The following is a 24,949-nucleotide window of genomic DNA, read 5'->3' as shown; positions in this document are numbered from 1 at the left end:
CCTTTTTTTTTGCTATTTCTTTTGCTTCAAGGATTAAACTTTTACTTATTGCATAGACTTCATAATAGTTCTCTAAGTTCCTGTTCCTTGTGCATCAACATTCTTTGATTCAAATTTAAATATGCACTGTTCATGTCATGCATTCAGAGTCACAGAAAATACCACCACATTTGAATAAATGAGACTACTCTAAAAATTAAACTCAATTTCTCATGAACTACATCTTTTCTTCTTTCTTTTTGATTTCAAGCTTAGTGGGCAATTGATGAGCGGATAATTTATACCCTTTTTGGCATTGTTTTTACATAGTTTTTAGTATATTTTAGTTACTTTTTATTATAATTTTTATTAGTTTTTATTCAAAAATCACATTTCTGGACTTTACTATGAGTTTGTGTGTTTTTCTGTGATTTCAGGTATTTTCTGGCTGAAATTGAGGGACCTGAGCAAAAATCCGATTCAGAGGCTGAAAAAGGACTACAGATGCTGTTGGATTCTGACCCTGCTGCATTCGAAATGGATTTTCTGGAGCTACAGAAGCCCAATTGGCGCGCTCTCAATTGCCTTGGAAAGTAGACATCATGGACTTTCCAGCAATTCATAATAGTCCATACTTTGCCCGAGATTTGATGGCCCAAACTGGCGTTCAAAGTCAGCCTAAAACATCTTGGCGAAAAATGCCCAAACTGGCACCAAAGCTGGCGTTTAACTCCAGGAAAAGCCTAAGCACGAAAAAGTTTCAATGTTCAGCCCATGCACACACCAAGTGGACCCCGGAAGTAGATTTCTGCACTATCTGCACTTAGTTACTCATTTTCTGTAAACCCTAGCTACTAGTTTAGTATAAAAACTACTTTTAATGATTTATTTTACATCTCTGGACATTTAGTTCTTAGACCTTTGGAATGGAGGCTGGCCATACGGCCATGCCTAGACCTTTCATTTATGTATTTTCTATGGTGGAGTTTCTACACTCCATAGAATAAGGTGTGGGGCTCTGCTGTTCTTCATGAATTAATGTAATTACTACTATTCTTCTATTCAATTCTAGCTTATTCTTCTTCTAAGATATTCACTCGCAATTCAACCTTATGAATGTGATGATCTGTGACACTCATCATCATTCTCACTTATGAACGCGTGCCTGACAACCACTTCCGTTCTATCTGCAATAGCTTGAGTGTGTATCTCTTGGCCTCCTAGTCCACGACGCATGGTTGCCTCTCCTGACAACAGAGCCTTCCATTCCGTGAGATCAGAGTCTTCGTGGTATAGGCTAGAACCATTGGAAGCATTCCTGAGATTCGAAAAGTCTAAACCTTGTCTGTGGTATTCCGAGTAGGATCTGGGAGGGGATGATTGTGAAGAGCTTCAAACCTGCGATTGTGGGGCGCAAGTGACAGTGTGCAAAAGGAAAATGGTCCTATTCCGACGCTAGCGGGAACCGACAGATGATTAGCCGTGCGGTGACAGCGCATATGGATTTGTTTTCATCCGAGAGGATCATACAGCTTGCCATGGAAGGAGGTAACGCATGGTTGGAAGAAGGTAGCAGGAAAGCAGAAGTTCAAAAGCAACAAAGCATCTCTAGACGCTTATCTGAAATTCCCACCAATGAATTACATAAGTATCTCTATTTTATTTTCTATTTTATTTATAAATTAATTATCAAAATATCATAACCATTTGAATCTGCCTGACTGAGATTTACAAGGATGACCATAGCTTGCTTCAAGCCGACAATCTCTGTGGGATTGACCTTTACTCACGTAAGGTATTACTTGAACGACCCAGTGCACTTGCTGGTCAGTTACGCAGAGTTGTGAAGAAGTGTTGAGATTATGTTACGCGCACCAAGTTTTTGGAGCCGTAGCCAGAGAACAAACAATTCGCATACCAAGTTTTTGGCGCCGTTGCCGGGGATTGTTCGAGTTTGGACAACTGACGGTTCATCTTGTTGCTCAGATTAGGTAATTTTATTTTATTTTTAAGCTTTTTGTTTTCAACAGAAAAATAAATACAAAAAAAATTTATATTTTGTTCTTCAGAATTTTTAAGAATGAATTCTAGAGTTTCAGATGATATGTGAAGCCTGGCTGGCTGCTAAACCATGTCTAATTTTTTTTTGGACCGAGGTTTTCACTTATCTTTGCAAGAGCCTTTGGATTCCCATCTATTTGGCTGTTATATGTCTGATTTGTATGCTGAAGCTTGGCTGGCCATTTGGCCATGTCTAATCTTTTGGACCGAAGCTTTCACATAAAGCTTGGCTGGCTATTAAGCCATGTCTAAATTTTTGGACCGAAGTTTTAGACTAACATTGCATGATTCTTGGAATTCCTATTAAAAATTTTGAATTTCTTTATTTCTTTTTCCAAAATAATTTTCAAAAAATTACAAAAAAAAAATTTAATAAAAAGCAAAAATTTTGTGTTTCTTGTTTGAGTCTAGTGTCAATTTTTATGTTTGGTGTCAATTGCATGCTTTATTTTCTCTTTAAAAATTTCGAAAATCCATGCATGGAATTCTTCATGATCTTCAAGTTATTCTTGATAAATTTCTTTGTTTGATCTGTAAATTTTTCTTGTTTGATGTCTTTTCTTATTTTTCATATGCATTCTTGAATTATTGGTTTCTAAAGTTTAAAAATTTTTAAGTTTGGTGTCTTGCATGTTTTTCTTCTCTTAAAAATTTTCAAAAATATGTTCTTGATGTTTATCATGATCTTCAAAGTGTTCTTGGTGTTCATCTTGAAATTCAAAGTGTTCTTGCATATTTTCCTTGTTTTGATTCATAATTTTTATGTTATGTGTCACTTAGATGTTTTTCTCTTTCCTCATTAAAATTCAAAAATAAAAGAATATCTTTCCCTTATTTTACTCATAAATTTTGAAATTTTGAATTGATTTAGTCAAAAAGTTTAAAAATTTAGTTGTTTCTTGTTAATCAAGTCAAAGTTTCAAATTAAAAATTCTATCTTTTTCAAATCCTTTGCAAAAATCAAATATTTTTTCAATTTTCTTCTTAATAATTTCGAAATTTTTAAAATTGATTTTCAAAATCTTTTTCTTATTTTATCTCATATTTTCGAATTCTTTACTAGCAGTTAATATTTTGATTTAAAAATTTCAAGTTGTTACTTGCCTATTAAGAAAGGATCAATCTTTAAATTTTAGAATCATATCTTTTAGTTTCTTGTTAGTCAAATAATCGACTTTAATTTCAAAAATCAAATCTTTTTCATTTCCTTTTCAAATCTTTTTCAAAATAAATTTCAAATCATATCTTTCTCAAAATGAATTTCAAAATCTTTTATAACTTCTTATCTTTTCAAAATTGATTTTCAAATCTTTTTCAATTAACTACTTGACTTTTTGTTTGATTTTTAAAGTTTTCTATTTCAATCATATCTTTTTCAAAACCACCTAACTACTTTTCTCTCTCCAATTTTCGAAAATCACTAACAACTTTTTCAAAAATCGCTTTTTATTTAATTAATTCATTCAGTTTTCAAATTTTCTTTTATCTCTTCTCTTAAATTTCGAATACTATCCAATAATTAATATAAAAACAAAAATATTTTCCTTTTATTTTAATTTGAAATTTGAATTCTCTCTCTCTCTCTCTCTCATCTCTTTCTATTTATTTATTTATCTACTAAAACTTCTCTTCTTCTTATAATTCGAACCCTCTCTCTCTCTCTCTGTGTTCGAATTCTTCATCTTCCCTCTTCTTCATTCTACTCTTCTATTCTTCTACTCACATAAAGGAATCTCTATACTGTGACATAGAGGATTCCTATTCTTTTCTGTTCTCTTCTCTTTCATATGAGCAGGAGCAAGGATAAGAACATTCTTGTTGAAGCTGATCCGGAACCTGAAAGGACTCTAAAGAAGAAGCTAAGAGAAGCTAAAGCACAACACTCTGGAGAGGACCTGACAAAATTTTTTGAAAAAGAAGAAGAGATGGCCGAACCCAACAACAGTGGTGGAGATGCAAGTAAGATGCTTGGTGACTTTATTGCACCCTGTTCTGACTTCCGTGGAAGGAGCATCTCAATTCTTGCAATTGGAGCAAACAACTTTGAGCTTAAGCCTCAATTAGTTTCTCTAATGTAACAGAATTGCAAGTTTCTTGGACTTCCATTGGAAGATCCTCATCAGTTCTTAGCTGATAATTTATACCCTTTTTGGCATTATTTTTACATAGTTTTTAGTATATTTTAGTTACTTTTTATTATATTTTATTAGTTTTTATTCAAAAATCATATTTCTAGACTTTACTATGAGTTTGTGTGTTTTTCTGTGATTTCAGGTATTTTCTGGCTGAAATTGAGGGAACTGAGCAAAAATCTGATTCAGAGGCTGAAAAAGGACTGCAGATGCTGTTGGATTCTGACCCTGCTGTATGCGAAATGGATTTTCTGGAGCTAAAGAAACTCAATTGGCGCGCTTTTAATTGCGTTGGAAAGTAAACATCCTGGGCTTTCCAGCAATATATAATTGTCGATACTTTGCTCGAGATTTGATGGCCCCAATTGGCATTCAAAGTTAGCCTAAAACATCTTGGCGTAAAACGCCCAAACTGGCACCAGAATTGGAGTTAAATGCCCAAACTGGCACCAAAGCTGGCGTTTAACTCCAGGAAAAGCCTAAGCACGAAAAAGCTTCAATGCTCAGCCCAAGCACACACCAAGTGGGCCCCAGAAGTTGATTCTGCACTTTGTTACTCATTTTTTGTAAACCCTAGCTACTAGTTTAGTATAAAAACTACTTTTAATGATTTATTTTACATCTCTGGATGTTTAGTTCTTAGATCTTTGGAATGGAGGCTGGCCATATGGCCATGCCTAGATCTTTCACTTATGTATTTTCTACTATGGAGTTTCTACACCCCATAGATTAAGGTGTGGGGCTCTGCTGTTCTTCATGAATTAATGCAATTACTACTGTTCTTCTATTCAATTCAAGCTTATTCTTATTCTAAGATATTCACTCGCGCTTCAACCTAATGAAGGTGATGATCTGTGACACTCATCATCATTCTCACTTATGAACGCGTGCCTGACAACCACTTCCGTTCTATCTGCAATAGCTTGAGTGTGTATCTCTTGGCCTCCTGGTCCACGACGCATGGTTGCCTCTCTTGACAACAGAGCCTTCCATTCCGTGAGATCAGAGTCTTCGTGGTATAGCCTAGAACCATTGGTAGCATTCCTGAGATTCAGAAAGTCTAAACATTGTCTGTGGTATTCCGAGTAGGATCTGGGAGGGGATGACTATGAAGAGCATCAAAGCTGCGAATGTGGGGCGCAAGTGACATTGTGCAAAAGGACAATGGTCTTATTCCGACGCTAGCGGGAACCGACAAATGATTAGCCGTGTGGTGACAATGCATATGGATTTGTTTTCATCTGAGATGATCGTACAGCTTGCCATGGAAGGAGGTAACGCATGGTTGGAAGAAGGTAGTACGAAAGCAGAAGTTCAGAAGCAACAAAGCATCTCTAGACGCTTATCTGAAATTCCCACCAACGAATTACATAAGTATCTCTATTTTATTTTCTATTTTATTTATAAATTAATTATCAAAACATCATAACCATTTGAATATGCCTGACTGAGATTTACAAGGATGACCATAGCTTGCTTAAAGCCGACAATCTCCGTGGGATCGACCCTTACTCACGTAAGGTATTACTTGGACGACCCAGTGCACTTGCTGGTCAGTTACGCAGAATTGTGAAGAAGTGTTGAGATTATGTTACGCGCACTAAGTTTTTGGAGCTGTAGCCAGAGAACAAACAATTCGCGTACCAGCAATACATGAGGCATCTTCCAGAATTAAAGCAACTAACAGAAATTTTTGAAAATAATAGAACTAAACTAAAACCTAGGAATTTATCTAATAAGGGATCATGCAATAAACGAGACAAAATAGTAGAGAAAGGTTTGCTTAAAGGTTTGCTTGTCCTCAAGCAAAGAAAAACTGAAAACAAAAAAATATAAATATTATGATGAAAGAAAAATAAAAGGATAAAAGAACAGGAGAGAATTAGGAGTTGGGAGGGAGAGAGAATGAAAATTAAAAACTGGACAGCACACAAGTGGAGGTGTGCGGCGCAGGCGACGCGTACGCATACAGCACGCGTACGCGTGGGTCGCCCGATTTTGATAGTGACGCGTAAGCGTCTGGCACGCATACGTGTGCCCTTGGTTTGTACGAATCGCGCGAAGGCGGCCGTGCGCACGCACAAATCTCTGTTCGCGTGGCCTAAGAACCAAAATTTTCATATGACGCATGCGCGTCATGCACGCGCACGCGTGGATGGCGATTTGTGGAAATGACGCACACGCGTCAGAGACGGGTATGCGTGATCAAGTTTGTGCCTCTAGCACAGTTCCAGCTCCAAGCCAGCACAACTCTCTACCCAAACACTCATTGACGCCGATTTTCAGGGACACCCGTACGCGTCAGGGACGTGCACGTGTGGGTGGCTAAAAGCACAAACGACGCGCACGCGTGAGGTACGCGTACGCGTGGGCTGGGTTGTGGGCAAAACATAGTTCTAGCACCACTCCTGCTCAACTCTCTGTTCACTTTTAGTTTTCATGCACACACATATGACGCGTACGCGTTAGCGACTCTTGCGCATCGTGTGCTCGTTTTTTTTTTTTTTTGAAATGTCCATTTCCTGTTCTAAAATAGCTGCATGATCAGAAAAATAGTAAACACTCAATAAATATCAAATAAGTAAGGAAACTACTACTACGAAAAATAACTAAGGATATGAAATTATCGGGTTGCCTCCCGACAAGCGCTTCTTTAACGTCACTAGCTTGACGGTCAGCTCCTCTAAGGAGGAGGATTATAGGGGCTCAGCTCTTCACCCTTTACTTTGAACTTCTTTCCTGTGTCTCCATAAATTAGCTCAATATGCTCCAGAGAGAGGATTCTATTTACTGTATAAATCCACACTGGATTCCTAGTCAACACCACCTTTATTCTTGGGGAGAAACCTTCAGCGGGGATCTTTTTGTTTCTCCATCCCCTGGGTACTTTCTTCTTTTTGGGGACCTACTCCTTAGTGGATGATGCATTCCCAACACCAAACTTAGGTTTGATGTCAGGAGGAATTTTATTAGTTGTCACCAAAGGAGGTTTGAGCTGCAATTTCTATTGTGCATCATCAAGGGGTTCTTAAAGGTTTGGATCAATAAGCTCAGTCTGCATGCACCTCTCTTCTTTACCTACTGAATGTATATCTTTGAAGACATGAAAGACCAGTTGCTCATTATGCACTCTAAGCACTAATTCACCCCTTCTACATCAATTAGAGCTCTTCCAGTGGCTAGGAAAGGTCTTCCTAGGATTATAGATGCATTCTCATCCTCCCCTGTGTCAAGAATCACAAAATCTGCTGGGAGGAAGAACTTACCCACTTTGACCAAGTATTCTCCACTAATCCGTATGCAGGCTTCTTAGATTTATCTGTCATCTGTAATGCTATCTTTGTGGGTTATGCCTCTTGGATTTGCAGCTTCTTTATCACAGATAAGGGCATTAGATTTATGCTTGCCCCCAGATCACATAGTGCTTTCTCAAAGGTTATGCTCCCAATGGTGCATGGAATTTGAAAGCTCCTTGGATCTGGCATCTTCTTTGGCAAGTTATTCTGAATTATGGCACTACATTCCTTAGTCAGGACCACTGTCTCATCTCTCTTTAAAGGCTTCTTCTTTGACTACCGTTCCTTCATGAACTTGACATAGAGAGGCATTTGTTCCAAAACCTCAACAAAAGGAATATTGATTTGAAACTTTCTGAAGACTTCCAAGAACTTTGAAAACTGCTTGTCCGTGGTCTCTTTTTGAAGTCTCTGAGGATATGGCATTTTAGGCTTGTACTCAGGAGCCTTTGGTAATGTAGGATAAATGTCAAGAGAGTCTGGGAATGGGTTATCTACACTCTTTGGAGGGACGTGCTCTACTTATTCCCTCTTTTCCTCTGGAGCTTCTTTTTCAACTAACTCTCCATTGACCTTGGTCTCAGAGCTAGCTACTTTACCACTTCTCAATTGAATAACCTTGCAATCTTCTTTTTCAACTGGCTCCTCATTAACTTGTGCTTTCGTACTTGCCACTTGTTTACTTATCAAGGTGATAGCCTTAAATTCCTCTCTTGGATTTGGAATTGTGTTACCAGGAAGGCTATTAGTGGTCCTCTGATCAATTTCATTAACTTTTGTGGCTAATTGACCCATCTAAATCTCCAAGTTCTTGATGAATGCTCTGGTTTGCTGTCTAAAACTTGCCAATATTGCTTCCAAATCATTGTTCTGTTGGGGCTGAGAAGTTGCTTGTTGAGATGACTAAAACTGGTGTTTATTAAAATTATTCTGTTGAAAACCACCCTGAGAATTATTATTAAAATTCTGTGGCCTCTGAGGTTGCTCTCTCCACCCAAAATTTGGGTGATTTCTCCACCGCTAATTGTAGGTCTGAGAATAGGGATCATTATTCAGATTTCTAGAAGCACTCCCCATGTAATTGACCTGTTCAGAAGAGGATTGAGCATCATCATAATTATCATTTTGCACAAAATTACCTGTCATATCATAAGAGACCTCTTGAGTTGGATTTTGGGTGTTGATAGCTGAGACTTGCATGCCACCCATCCGCTGAGTAAGTAGATTTATTTGCTGAGACATAAGCTTGTTCTGAGCAAGAATAGCATTAAGAGCTTCTACTTCCATAACACCCTTCTTCTCAATCAGCTCAATAGTCTCCTCCGGTGTCTTCTTTTTGTGCAATGAACCACCTGCAGAATTATCTAAGAACATCTTGGACATTTCACCCAGGCCTTCATAAAAGATATCTAGTTAGGTCCATTTAGAGAATATGTCCAGAGGGCATTGCTTAATCAGTAGCTTGTATCTCTCCCAAGCTTCATAGAGAGTTTCACCATCCTTTTGCCTAAAGGTCTGAACATCCACCCTAAGCTTAGTCAGCTTCTTTGGTGGGAAAAATTTAGTAAGAAACTCAGTAACCACCTTGTCCCAAGTATCTAAACTTTCCTTGGGTTGGGAATTTAGCCATAGCTTTGCTCCATCCCTCAGAGCAAGTGGGAAGAGCATGAGTTTGTACACCTCTAGGTTCACTCCATTTGTCTTCACAGTATCACAAATCTGCAGAAAATTAGAAATAAATTGATTTGGGTCTTCGTGGGGAAGACCATGATACTGGCAGTTCTGTTGCACCAGGGTGACCAATTGTGGCTTCAACTTAAAGTTGTTCGCAGCTATAGGAGGCACCACAATGCTTTTTCCATAAAGATCTGTAGTAGGAGTAAAGTAAGAGCCAAGCACTCTCCTTTGTTGCTCATTCTCATTCAGATTTGTCACATTGGCATTAACAGCATTATTATGATCCATAGTGGATTCTACAGCCTTGTAAAGTCTTGCTTGTTGCAAATGCCACCTGAAAGTTCTTTTAGGTTCATGATCAAAGTTTAAGAGATGTTCCTTGTCTCTGTTCCTGCGCATAAACAAACAGAAGACAAGAAAAGATGGAACTCTCTACGTCAGAGTGCAGAGAATTCCAGTGAGGTAACATATGTAAACAATTAAAATAAAAATACTAAATAGAATAAATAAATAAATTTCGAAATGTGTAGGCAAAATTAGGACAGAAAAATTCGAAATTAACAAGAAAAATAAACAGGAAAAATTGAAACAAAAATAACTAGGGGACACCAAACTTAATTTCAGAAATTAAGGAAAAATATTAGTGCTATTTATTTATTTTTTTTATTCTTTTATTTTATTATTATTTTTTTTTTGAAAATACTAAAGCAAAATTTAAATAAAATTAAAATTAAAACGCCTAATCTAAGCAATCAAACAAATAATAGTTGTTAATTACTATCAATCTCCGGCAACGGCGCCAAAAACTTGGTGCAGAAATTATAACCACAAACTAACCGGCAAGTGCACCGGGTCGTACCAAGTAATACCTCAGGTGAGTGAGGGTCGATCCCATGAGGATTGATGGGCTAAGCAACAATGGTTGATTAATTTACTTAGTTAGACAAATAGAAAAGAGTCTTTTGGTACTCAAAGAGCATTAAACAGTAAATTCAGAGTTTGAAGACAGGCAGGTAAATAAGTTGGGAGTAAAATATGGAGAAACAGTTAAGGCTTCAGAGTTATCTATTTTCCGGATTGACTTTTCTTATTAACTATTTTAATCATGCAAGATTTAATTCATGGCAAACTATATGTGACTAGACCCTAATTCCTTAGACCTTTCTAGTCTCCTCTAAAATTCATCAACCGCCAATTCCTTGGTCAATTGATTCCAATTAAAGGATGAAGTTCAATTATTCTAGTTTATATGCCACAAAAATCCTAATTACCCAAATATAAGAGAATTATATGTCACGTATCCCTTTAAGTACAGATAATTAGAAATTTAGGAGAATATGTTTTCAAGCTGTTGTTCAAGTAAAGAGCTTTTCCAAGTTATACAAGAACTCAATTAGAAAGAGGGTCATACTTCCGTTCTACCCAAATTCATAAAATAAAGAACGAAAATAATTCTTGAAATATAAATCAATACATGAATTAAAATAGAAAAATAATAGTATCAATCCATACAATAGAAAGAGCTCCTAACCTTAACAGTGGAGGTTTAGTTGCTCATAGAAAAGAGTGAAAACTAGGATTCTGTAAATTGGGCTGAGGTGGAATGAAAAGTGGAATGATGTTTGGAATAATGTTTGGAATATCAGTGTTTTCTGCATTTTCTGCATGTGGCACATGTCACGCGTACGTGTCAGTCACGCGTACGCGTCGCTGGTCTTCTTCGCGTGTCAACGTACGCATCAGGTACGTGCACGCGTCGCTGTGCAACTTCGCTCTTCACGTGTACGCGTCAGGTATGCGCACACATCGCTATGGAAAGATCCAAATCACGCGCACGCGTCAGGTACGCGCACGCGTCGCTCTTCGCTGTCATCTCCTTTAATTCTTGTGCTGGTTCCATTTGTGCAAGCTTCCTCTTCATCCTTTAAGCCATTCTTGCTCTATATGGCCTTCTTCTCTTTTTCTACGGAAGCTCCATCAAATCTAACCAAATACTACCTAAAATGAACAGAATTGCACACAACTCAAAGTAGCATCCATAGTGGTTAAAAAATAATTAATTCTTGATTAAACTCAACAAATTAAATGCAAATTCACTAGGAAAAGATAGGAGAGATGCTCACGCATCAGCAGCCGCCTCAACAAAGACAAATGAGTGACATAAAAGAGAGCAAGCACTACATGGGATCCTTAAGGAAGAGCACTGGCCACCATCATTCAGGTGGATTCGTTCTCTTTTACTCCTTTCCTGTTATTTTTTTGTCTGTTTGTTTATCTGTTCTCTTGATCTGGTTGCATGATCATTTGCATTAATGTCTTAAAAAGTTGTAAAATATTCCATATATCTCTCACCTTGCTTAAACGAAAAAAAAAATTTTATGGAAAGAATTGAGAGATGCATGAATTTCAAGTTTAAAATAAGATTAGTTTAATTAGTTTGATGTGGTGTCATTTACTTTTGTTTTCTGAATGTATGATTAAACATTGCATATTTGAAGTTGAAATTTTAGAATCTTGGCTCTTGAAAGAATAAGAAAAAAGGAAAAATATTATTGATAATATGAAAAATCTAAAAAATTGATTCTTGAAGCAAGAAAAAGAAGCAAAACGATAAAGAAAAAGCATGTGCAAAAGAAATATATATATATATATATATATATATATATATATATATATATATATGCATGCGAAAGAAAAAAATGGCAAAAAAAAAAATTAAAAAAGCAGAAAAATCCATTACTGCCCAAAAATGCAAGAAAAGGAGGGCAGACTGAAAAACCTAGTAACCCTTTAAACCAAAAGGCAATGGTAAAAGGACCCAAGTCTTTGAGCATCAATGGTTAGGAGGGCCCAAAGGAATAAAATCCTGGCCTAAGTGGCTAAACCAAGCTGTCCCTAACCATGTGCTTGTGGCGTGAAGGTGTCAAGTGAAAAGCTTGAGACTGAGCGGTTAAAGTCATGGGCCAAAGCAAAAGAGTGTGCTTAAGAACTCTGGACACCTCGATCTGGGGTCTCTAGCAAAGCTAAGTCACAATCTGAAAAGGTTCACCCAGGTAAAGTATCTGTGGCATGAATGTATTCGGTGGTAATACTAGAAAATAGAGTGTTTAGGGTAACGGCCAAGACTCAGCAAAGCTGTGTTCAAGAATCAAAATAAGCTTAACTAGGAGAGTCAATGATATCATCTAGATTCTAAGTTTCTAAGGATGCCAACATCTCTGAGTTTCAATGGATAGTGAGATGCCAGAACTATTCAGAAGCAAAAAACTACTAAGTCCCGCTCATCTGATTCTAACTAAGCTTCATTTGAAACTTAGAAATTTATTGTAACTTAATTTTCTTTTTTTATCCTACTGTGTTTTTAGTTGCTTCAGGACAAGCAACGGCTTAAGTTTGGTATTGAGATGAGCGGATATTTTATACCCTTTTTGACATCACTTTCATATAGTTTTTAGTAGTTTTTGTTTAGTTTTTATTAAGTTTTTGTAGGTTTTAGTGTTAAATTCACATTTTTGGATTCTACTATGAGTTTTTGTGTTTTTTATTTCCCTTTTTATGCAATTTGAGGTATTTCATGTTTATTGCTTCTTTCGTTATTTGTTATCATTGATTTTACAATCGTTGGTTTTAGATTTTACATTCTCTTGTTGCTTTTCTACGCTTTTATTTTGTGTCTTCCAAGTGTTTCATAAAATTCTTGGGTGGGTTTTAATTTAGCTTTTTACGTTCTTAACATGGATTGATTATTTGGAGACTCTTGAATTATCAAAAGTCTTTATTTGATTGGTGTTTGGAAGTTGCTACTTGGCTTGAGCTTCATTAACTCTAATCTTTGATTAGGACTTGTGAACTTAAGTTAATTATTGCTCACTTGACTTTCCTTCATTTGTTAGAGGTTAACTAAGTTAGTGCAATTTACAATTACCATCACAATTGACATTGATAATGAGGATAGGAATTCCGATTATCAATCCTTGCTAGGACTTTTCTTAATTGTTAGTTTATTTCCATGTCATTTAAATTCCTTGTTCAACATTAAAAAAACCAAAAAGATAGTTTCCCATAACCAATAATAAATACACTTCCCTGCAATTCCTTGAGAGACGACCCGAGGTTTAATACTTCAGTTATTTTTATTGGGTTTGCTTAAGTGACAAACAAATTAAATTTTGATTGAGGATAGTTGTTGGTTTAGAACTATGCTTGCAACAAGATTTCATTGAGAAATTCTTTACCAACAATTTTCCTCCGTTACCTTACCCACCATACCAACCACCATATGAACCATATCTAGAGCCACCACCATTCCAACACCAATACTCCCATGAACCACAATTTTCTTATACACCACCTCAAAACTTTCACCAATATGAACCACCTTCCAACTACAATTCTTTCCCTCAAATGATGAACCCTCTCTTCCATCACCACCTTCAGTGGACCAATCTCTCCATCCCCTATGGCGAGAACTACAAGAACTTTTTGCTAGGTGCCTTAAGCAAGAAGAAGAGCAAAAGGTGTTAGGGGAATTCGCGACTAACTTGACTGAAATGGTAAACCAATTGGTACCATTGTGCTCAAGTATCCAAGACACTCCCATTATTGAATGTGGAGGATTAGTTGAGGAGCACAATGAGAAGGAGATTTTGGAGCTTTAATGTAAAGAAGAGGAGTTGAAGCAAAAAATGCAACAAGAGGAGGAGGTAGAGATTACTGAACAAAAGGAAGTAGTTGAAGATTTATGAGATGTTGAGTGCAAGGAGGAATCTCAAGTTGAAGGAGTTGATCAGGAAATCGATTCAATCATTGAAAATTTCTTATCTACAATCGAATCCTCTCCCATTGGGCTTGACATTGAGATCAAAGAAGAAGATGCACAACCTCCCATGCCCTTGATAAGCAATAAAGAAGAGATGAAATCGGAAGAAAGCTGCCAAGAAGAAGGTTTGGGAGAAGTTGGGCAAGCAACAAGTCCTCCTATATATGATGATTCTGCATCAACATATGATCCTTTTGAGCTTGATGAATCCTTCCCCACTATGCTTGGAATTGATGATGAGGTAGATTTCACTCAACCTCCTATTTATGACTTGAGTGATAGGGAAGAGCTAGAGGAAATTGGTGAAGAAGAGCTTGAACTTGAGGAAGCTTGGCAAGAGGTAGAGCTTTAAGAACCTTGCCAAGTGGTGGAAGCCTCTAGAAGAGGATGGATGGGAGTGGAACATGCTTTATCAAGATCATTTGGAACTCCTCTACCTAGGTTGTCATCTAGTCCTTCATTTGAGTGGGTAAAACTTCTAACTCTTAGCTTTATTATCCCACTTGAATTTGCTTTGCTTGAAACAGATGGCCAACTTAGGGCCCTTTGTGGAATTAAGCGTAAGAAGAGGATGTTTAGTGGTTGGCGTTGTAAATCTAAGCTCATTATGGTGGGAAGCTCAAAATTGAGGATCATGGATTGGTGTAGTGCTCAAATAGATGGGTCTAGGAGGGTAGTTTGGTGCCTTCATGAGAATTCAGCTTCTTTACCACCCAGAGGAAATTACCATGATCAACTCAAAGACGGGTGAGAAAACAAAGTATGGGATCCCGGATTACAAGGTGTGGATCAACTTTGGGAGCTTATGGTTCGTGAAGAACTCCATCAAAGCTTAGAGCTATTAACTTTGAATGATGAAACTTATTGGAAGTCCAAGCATTGGTGGATGTTCAAGGATGGATTCAAGCACAAGCCACCTTGATGAAGAGCTCCCCATAAGTCCAACTTAAGGACAATAAACAAAAGTGCTAGGTGGGAGACTGATGAAGAGAATTTATCATATGGTTCGGAATCGATCAAAACAAGCATCAACTCGTTGGTAGCATAGTCCAAACCAACGATGAATTCTCAAGATCAAATATTAAATACAATACAAAATAATCCGAGATCAAGAGTAATTCAACCTCGGGTCGTTCTCCCTAGGAGTTGCAATGAAATGTCATGTTATTGGCTATGAGATAGAATTAGGGGTTGTGAATGCAAGAGAGAGCAAGTAATGTAAATGGAAAGAAATTAAATGATCATGCAAAGAATTAAGAGGAAAGCAATTAAAGCAATGGGAATGGAAATTAAGTGCTAAAAGAGCTCTTAGTGAGAATTGGGGAATTTAGAATTCCTATCCTAGTCAGCTCACTAATTACTTAGAGAAAGACTAGCGTCAATGGAGGCCAAACCAATTAGCCATTCTCACACAATGCGGAATGGACATCCACAACTCAATTCCACCCAAACACCCAATTTCTCAACCAAGAGTGTGAAAACTAAACATGCAAGAAATTAAACATCAAAGCAATTAAATAAGCATGCAAGGAATTAAAAGTTAAAGCAATAAAAGTCAAAGCAATTAAATGTAAAGAAAAGAAACTTAAAATGAAAGAAACCTATTGGTAAGTAATTAAGAACTAAGGTTACCTATCCTAGACATTGACCACAAACACATGATGATTATGAAGAGTTAATCCTACTTAGTCAACCTTACATCAAAGATAAGTCAAACAGGCATAGTTAATTTCAATCCCTAAGTCCTATGTCAACACTAAGGGGTCATATAGAGTCAAGGGAGACCAAATCAACTAACTACTATAGTATATCAAACAAAAATAGACATCCATGACTCAAGGGACACCAAAGTCAACAAATCCAAGCCAAGAGTGTAGAAAAACTAAATGAAAACTAAGCCAAGCATTTTATCGAACACTTGGTGTGCATGAAAATAAAATAACATTAAATTGCATTAGAAACAAAATCTAAAATACCAAAAGCAAGAAAATGACAATGACAACTAAAGAAAGCAATAAATGGCATGGAAACATAAATTGCATTAATTAAAATTGAAATTAACAAAATATCCATAAACATAAAAATAACAAAAATGAGAAATTAAGAAAAAGAACTAAGAGAACTAAGACAATAAAGTAAAGAAACATAAATGAAACTACCTTAAGACAAGAATTAAAGACTTAAATTAAAGGAAATTAAACTAAACCTAACCTAATTCTAGAGAGAGGGGGGAGCTTCTTGATAAACCATTATGGTTTATCTTGTACTCAATTGAGTGGATTTTATCAACTCTTTACCCACTTATTCATACTATTTGCATAGTTTTACATTTGCCTTCCTAATTATGTGCTTTGATTGAAAACATTCTTCTTTGGCCTTAAATTCCTTATGTTTAATCCTCTCTTATTACCATTAGATACCTTGATATGTGTGTTAAGTGTTTTCAGAGATTACAGGGCAGGAATGGCTCAGAGGATAGAAAAGAAGCATCCAAAAGTGGAAGGAATACAAGAAGTTGGAGAAATTGCTAAGCTGTCCAGCCTGACCTCTCTGCACTCAAACGGCTATAACTTTAGCTACAGAGGTCCAAACAATGCGGTTCTAGTTGCGTTGGAAAGCTAACGTCCGGGGCTTCGATTTGATATATAATATGCCATAGTTTCCCTGAAGCTAGGTGACGCGACCGCGTGCTCCATGCGACCGCATCGCAGTGACGAAAATCAGCGTGTTTGAATTCGCAACCAGCGAATTCTGGGCTGTTTCTGACCCAGTTTGCGGCCCAAAAAATACAGATTAGAGGCTATAAAGTGGGGAAATGCATCCATTCATCATCAGGCTCTCATATTCACAATTTTAGGTGTAGATGTAGTTTTAGAGAGAGAGGTTCTCTCATCTCTCTTAGGATTAGGATTTATGATTTCTCTTAGTTTTAGGAGAGACTCTCAATCCCAGGTTCTTTATTTTTATTTATTTTCCCAATTCAATTTATGAACATCTATGCCAGATTTAATTTCTTTTGTTAATGCAATTTGAGGTATTTTCAGATTTAATTTTGCTTTGCTTTATTTATATTGATGCTTTTTAATTTAGATATTTTCTTCCTTTTGGCTTTGGTTAAGTAATTGGTAACGCTTGAGCTGTCAATAAAGCAGTGATTGAAATTGGGAGTTACTCCAATAACTCTAGTCTTTCCATAGGAATTGACTAGGACCTGAGGATTAAACTAATTAATCCACTTGATCTACCTTCATAGTTAGAGGTTAACAAAGTGAGATTAAAATCCAAATTTCATCACAATTGATAAGGATAGGACCTCCAGTTCTAATACCTTGCCAAGAGTTTATTTTATTATTATTATTTTATTTTACTCGTCATATAACATATTCCCACCTTACTTCCAAAACCCCAATTTACAAACTCATAACCAATAATAAGAACATACCTCCCTGCAATTCCTTGAGAAGACGACCCGAGGCTTGAATACTCGGTTATCAATTTCAAAGGGGTTTGTTACTTGTGACAACCAAAACGTTTGTACGAAGGAATTTTTGTTGGTTTAGAGACTATATCTACAACGCGACTGTTTTTATGACATTCTTTACTGGCAAAAATCCTAACGTCAAAATGGCGCCGTTGCCGGGGAATTGCAAACGTGTGCCTCATTATTGGTTATTGTAAATATTTAAAAAAAAAAATCAATTTTCAATTTTCAATTTTAAAAATTCAATTTTCAAAATTTAAAATTCGAATTTAAAAAAAAATTTCAAATTTTAATATTCAAATTTCAATTTTAAAAATTCAAAATTCAAATTTTATTTTTCAAATTCAAAAATTTGAATTTCAAATTTGCTTTTAATTTTGTTTTTAAATTTTTATTAACTAACTATGAGTTCTCACCCCTCTCGCTTCAAGTTTGATTCCAATGTTGTTGTTAGGAATGGAAACTATAATGAGAACAGGCATCAAGGTTGGAAGAATCAAAGATGGGAGGAGCCACAAGGATTTAATCAACCCTCATGGCAACAACCACCTCCAATGGACTATCAACAACCATTCTGTGATGCATACCAAGGCAATGGCTATGGTGAGCGCTCTTTTGATTATCAACAACCACCACCATACGCCTATGAACCCTCTCCTCAACATAACTTTGGACCACCAAACTCACAAGCCCCTTTCCGCCATTCACCTCCATATGACCCTAACCCTCAACCACCATACCAACCACCTTATGAGCTATATGAACCATATATAGAACCACCCCAATTCCAACCCAATTACTCACAAGAACCACCACTTCAATATTCACCATCTCCATATCCATCAATCCAAGAGCACTATGATCCTATTTATGAAAGCTGAGTGCATCAAGAGACAAAGGATCGTTTCAAGGAAACAGTAGATCGATTTCAGGCAACCATTCGTCAATTGGAACAAGCGATTAATCAATTAGCTTCCCGACGTTCGGACACTCAAGGAACCCTCATGGCTTCATGTGGGCAATCTAATGAAGAACGTAGCATGAAGGAGACATTAGAAACTCCAGTGGATAGTAAAGAGCATGACTTTGTACTGGAACAAGTGGAGGAAGCTGTAATTATTGAAGAGGAAGAAGTGGTTGAAGACTTAGGAGATGCAGAACCTCCATGGTAAAGTCCAGTCATAGAACCCCCTTCCAAGACGTTTGAAATTGATGCTGAGGAGGGTGTACAACCTCCAAGGCATATCACAGTTGAAGACTTGGAAGAGGTTGATCAAGAGATGGAGATTCAAGAAGAAGAAGCACAACCTCCCATGCCCTTGGAAAGCAATGAAGAGAAGATTGAATTAGAAGAAAGCTACCAAGAGGAAGAGGTTGAAATTGAAGAAGCTTACAAAGAGGTGGTAATTATCAGAGAAGAGCACAAGGGAGTGGAGCTTGCAATTTCATTAAAAATACCTCCCCCTAAGTTGCCATCATCCTTCACAACATTCAAGTGGGTAAAATTCATATCCCTTAGCTTTCTAATTCCACTTGAATATGGGCTACTGGAGACGGATGGTCAACTTAGAGCTCTTTGTAACATTAAGAGTAAGAGGAAGATGGCCTGTGGTAAGAATTGTCCTGCAAGGTTCATCATGGTTGGAAGCTTTAAGTTTAAACGCAAAGGTTGGTGTAAAGCTCAATTGAATGGGTCTGGGAAGCTGTTTGGTAGCTGCAGTGAGAATTCAAATTACTTATCACCCAGCTGGAAAAATACAGATCCCGACAAAAATGGGTGTAAAAGCAAAGTTTGGGATCCTGGAATCTGCTTTGACATCTGTCACCCCGGGAGCCTAAGAATCTGTTTGAAGCTTCTTAAAGGCTTTACATGCCTAGTTTGGGACCCCGGAGGTTACTGGAGATATAAACATTTATAGAGATTCCTGGATGAGCTCAAACACAAGCCACCATAACAGGAAGCTCACCAAATATCCAACTTAAGGACTTTAACTAAAAGTGCTAGGTGGGAGACAACTCACCATGGTATGATCGTTCCTTTCTCATTTTTATTTAGTTTTATTTGTTTTTGAGTTTTATTTTATTTGAACCTGGAGTTTTGCATAAAATTCATATTAGCATTGCATTCTGCATACTGCATTATTAAAAAAAAAAAACACGCACGCGACGCGGCAGCGTCAATGACACGTCTGCGTCACTAGTGCCTTGGGGAGAAAAGAATTGATCAGAGAGTCACGCGAAAGTGTGGTTGGAGGCGCGCCTTTAGCATAATTTGACCCCACGCGACCGCGTCGCTCACCCGACCGCGTCATGTGGGAACTTTGACCTCCCACGCGACCGCGTGCCCCACGTGGCCACGTGCCATGAAAATCAACATAACAAGGGTGTATGGCCGAAAGTTGAGCTGGAATTGGGCTGGACTCGTGCTGGAAGCCCAAGCCTTCCGACGCGAACGCGTGCCCCACGTGGCCGCGTCATTTTCCAAAAATGGTCATCCACGCGATCGCGTCAACCACGCGATCGCGTCACCCTAGATTTTGGCAATACTAAGTTTTGAACATAGAGTTGTGCGACCGCGAGGCTGCACTCGCGCCACTAGCACAAATCGAGTTACGCGATCGCGTGCCCCACGCGTCCACGTCGCCTAACCTCATTGCGCACCATGTGACCGCGTCACCCACGCAACCGCGTCGCCAGCGTCGCACAACCTATCCAGATTAGTGCCAATTTTCTTATCTTTTCTTCTCCGAATCCTTATTCTTCTTATCTTTTCTTACTTCTTTTTTCTTCCTTTCTTATTTTCTCTCACTTCCATTCTATTTTATTTAATTTATTTGCATACTTTCATTCATTGCATATTTTTATTTTTCTAAATTATTGTTGGTGTTCAAATGTTCTTATTCAACTGTTACATCTTTTCTGGTATTTTCTTGGTGCTTAGTGACTTGTTTAATTCTGATTGAGTAATATTATTTAAATCAATGCCAATCTTTTATATCTGTATTACTTTTGCATTGACATGAATTTATATTATCTCTCCTTCCCCACTCTCTTTCCCATTGTTGCAAATTTTATAACACTGGTATGCCATGGCTTCCATTGTTTTCTCACGTACATGTTGAAGCTTCCATGTAAATGAGACCCTTTTCATTTGGCATTAACCCACCCATACTTCATTTATTTTCTTATCTCTATTACTGGGTTACCTTTCTTCCCTTTTTCTTTTAGGATGGCCACCCGGAAGGGAAGCGGAAGACGTTTACATGGGGAGACAGACAAGTCCATCTGCACAATCCTTCGAGAAAAGCAACAGTTAAAACAACCCGTCCACCTGCAAATCTCAGCATGCACCGAGGACGGTGAAATCTTTAAGTGTGGGGAGGTCGATACCGATCTCCATGGGTTAGTACTTTCTTGTCTCAACACCAATGTTTAAATTTTCTTTGTAGATTAGTTGTTGCATTTGCATGTTTGTTTGATTTTTTTTTGCATACTTTACCACTTGGTTGAAGTAATATTTTTTTTTTCAAGAAACCTTTTAAGAGTATTTCACTAATTTGAATAAAATTTAATGTTACACTTGTTTGAAGAGATATTATCCTGGAACATGGTTTAGAGCTCGAACATACAAAACCAGTGAGATTTTTGAGCCTATTTGAAATGGTTGCATTTTACCAACCAATATTTTATTTTTGGTGTGTGTTTTTCTCTCTAAAATTGTGATCTTTGTCTTGCTTAATTCTATATTTCCATGGTTTGATGTATACATGCACTTATATGATTGAGGCCTTTGTTTCACTGAGCTTACATACCCATATGGCCTTACCTTTCATTATCCTTTTCAAACCAATTTGAGCCTATTTTACCCCTTTTATTCTTTATTTTAGCTCATCACTAACTCTAAGCGGAAAACAATAATGTCCTTAATTTGAATCCTTGGTTAGGTTAGACTAGTGAGGGTGCTTATGATTTAAGTGTGGGAAAAGTGGGTTTCAAAACATTTGGTTTGAGAATTGGGTGTTATATATCTTTATGAAAATGTGAAAGAAATATTTAGGACACGTTCATGCATTCAATAATTTAATCATATGCATTGAGAAAAATAAAAGAAAAAAAAAATATATATATATATATAAAGAGAGAGAGAAAAAGAAAGAAAAAGAGTAAATAAGTAAAAGGGGACAAAATGCTCCAAAGTAAATGGTGAAAGCAATGCATATGTACTATACTTGAAATTAGAATGCATGAATATGTGGAAAACATGGTTAATGGATAGTTAGATGTGGTATTATGATTACATGGATTGTCTAAAGTTAGGTGGAAAGTTTAAGTTAATTAAGGATTCAGATTTTAGTCCACTTGGCCAAGTACAATCCTACCTTGACCCTAACCCCATTACAACCCTTAAAAGACCTCTTGATATGTGTATCTGTGCATTAAATTTATGTTGATTGTTAGATGAAGAGCAAGCCTTAGAAAGCAAGGTTAGTGGAGAATTGAGAGAATCAAACCTAAAACACTTGAGTGATTAGAGTGTATACACTACCAGTGAGGGTTCGATGTTCAAATTCCTTGTTCCCTGCTTTCATGAGCTATTTTCATCTTGCAAGTCTATTTGTACTTCATTTTCATGATTTGAATTAGTGAAATCTGATTTTTGTATATTCTTGGAGAATTTATTTATTTTTAACCAAGTAGGTAGAATCATTTTGCATGTAGTTGCATTCATATAGGTAGGTTGCATTTCATACTCTCTACCATTCCTCTTCATCTTTATAGCTTCTCTTTAGCTTAGCATGAGGACATGCTAATGTTTAAGTGTGGGGAGGTTGATAAACCACTATTTTACGGTTTATCTTGTACTCAATTGAGTGAACTTTATCAACTCTTTACCCACTTATTCATACTATTTGCATAGTTTTACATTTGCCTTCCTAATTATGTGCTTTGATTGAAAACTTGCTTCTTCGGCCTTAAATTCCCTATGTTTAATCCTCTCTTATTACCATTAGATGACTTGATATGTGTGTTAAGTGTTTTTAGAGATTACAGGGCAGGAATAGCTCAGAGGATAGAAAGGAAGCATGCAAAAGTAGAAGGAATACAAGAAGTTGGAGAAATTGCTAAGCTGTCCAGCCTGACCTCTCTGCACTCAAATAGCTATAACTTTAGCTACAGAGGTCCAAACGATGCGGTTCCAGTTGCGTTGGAAAGTTAACATCCGGAGCTTCAATTTAATATATAATATGTCATAGTTTCTCTAACGCTAGGTGACGCGACCGCGTGCTCCATGCGGCCGCATTGCAGTGACGAAAATCAACGTGTTTGAATTCACAACCAGCGAATTCTGGGCTGTTTCTGACCCAGTTTGTGGCCCAGAAAACACAGATTAGACGCTATAAAGTGGGGGAATGCATCCATTCATCATCAGGCTCTCATATTCACAATTTTAGGAGTAGATGTAGTTTTAAAGAGAGAGGTTCTCTCCTCTCTCTTAGGATTAGGATTTATGATTTCTCTTAGTTTTAGGAGTGACTCTCAATCCCAGGTTCTTTATTTTTATTTATTTTCCCAATTCAATTTATGAACATCTATGCCAGATTTAATTTCTTTTGTTAATGCAATTTGAGGTATTTTCAGATTTAATTTTGCTTTGCTTTATTTATATTGATGCTTTTTAATTTAGATATTTTCTTCCTTTTGGCTTTGGTTAAGTAATTGGAAACACTTGAGCTGTCAATAAATAAGTGATTGAAATTGGGAGTTGCTCCAATAACTCTAGTCTTTCCATAGGAATTGACTAGGACCTGAGGATTAAACTAATTAATCCACTTGATCTACCTTCATAGTTAGAGGTTAACAAAGTGAGATTAAAATCCAAATTTCATCACAATTGATAAGGATAGGACCTCCAGTTCTAATACCTTGCCAAGAGTTTATTTTATTATTATTATTTTATTTTACTCGTCATATAACATATTCCCACCGTACTTCCAAAACCCCAATTTATAAACTCATAACCAATAATAAGAACATACCTCCCTGCAATTCCTTGAGAAGACGACCCGAGGCTTGAATACTCGGTTATCAATTTCAAAGGGGTTTGTTACTTGTGATAACCAAAACGTTTGTACGAAGGGATTTTTGTTGGTTTAGAGACTATATCTACAACGCGACTGTTTTTATGACATTCTTTACTGGCAAAAATCCTAACGTCACTTCTCTCTCTAGAAACTAAGAGAAAAGCATAACAAAAGCTAAACCTAATTGCCCCCCTCATTCATCTTTCCTTTGGCCTGATATAGCTCCAAAAATGAGTTGGACTGGGTTCTGGAGGCCCAAAAATCACCTTAGTGATTTGCATTAATGAGCTGACGTAACTCGGGTCACGCGTATGCGTCGCCTGACAAAAAATCCATCCACGCTTACACGTGGGTCACGCGTACGCGTCGCTCGCAAATCCCTCTTGTGCGTACGCACACATATTTGTGCGTACGCATGGGTGCTGGAACTTCCAAACTCCATTTCTTCATGGTTTCTTCCCTTTTGCATGCTCTTTTCCTTACTTCTTCAACCCATGCTTGCCTTGGAAACCTGAAATCACTTAACAAATACATCAAGACACCAAATGGGATTAAAGTGAATTAAAATTGACTAAATTAAGCACAAAAGAGCATGTTTTCACTTTCGAGCAAAATTTAGGAAGAAATCTCAAAAGCATGCTATTTAGATGAATAAATGTGGGTTTATGTGATGAAATCCATTCAAATCAAACCAAAATATATCGTAAAATATGGACTCAGCAATTCCCCCACACTTAAACAATAGCATGTCTTCATGCTAAACACAACCAAAGGAGATGAATGAAGGGGTAAACATTTTATTTAATGTAACTACTTATATGCATGCAACTATACTAAATGCTATCTACATATATCTACAATATGGTTCCTATTAAATTTTGGCAAAAACAAACAAAAGAATCTCCATCAATCCAAAGTAAAGCTTAGGGCTAAGACAAAGCAAATATAGCAATAATATCCACTCCAAATATTTGATTTGAAATTTCCAAAATTCATCTCCACAACTTGCAAGAAGACACAAGATAAGCAAAGAGAAAATAGAATTGAGCAATTGAAACCCTCACCGGATGTGTTTACACTCTAATCGCTCAGTATGTAGGGCTTAATCACTCAATCCTCCTTTAATCATGTTTTTCAAAGATTTGCAAGTCATCTAACAATCAACTAATATTTGATGCATGAATACAAATATCATGAGGACTTTTGAGGGTTGTAATGGGGCTTAGGTAAGGGTAGGATTAATATGGTTAAGTGGGCTAATAGATTGGATCTTTGATTAGCTCAAGTATCCCACCAAATCCTATATCATCCTATATACATAGCAAAATAACCTAACTACCCATTTATCCTCTTTCTCATATTCACTCATGCATGCTTCTTTTCAATTCAACCACATATGCATCCTTTATTTAACATTCTTA

General features: G+C 37.0%; 1 non-coding gene across 1 annotated transcript; it reads left to right on the top strand.

Moving 5' to 3' along the window:
- Positions 1-8,897: 8,897 nt before the first annotated feature.
- LOC112725664 (small nucleolar RNA R71) lies at positions 8,898-9,004 on the top strand. The gene has a single exon (XR_003164756.1). It is a non-coding gene; the product is annotated as a small nucleolar RNA R71 (small nucleolar RNA).
- Positions 9,005-24,949: the final 15,945 nt, after the last annotated feature.

This window comes from Arachis hypogaea, chromosome 11, assembly GCF_003086295.3.
Source record: "Arachis hypogaea cultivar Tifrunner chromosome 11, arahy.Tifrunner.gnm2.J5K5, whole genome shotgun sequence".
In the NCBI taxonomy this organism is placed as follows: Eukaryota; Viridiplantae; Streptophyta; class Magnoliopsida; order Fabales; family Fabaceae; genus Arachis; species Arachis hypogaea.
Note: the sequence above shows the minus strand (reverse complement) of the source record. Positions and strands in the feature narration are given on the sequence as shown.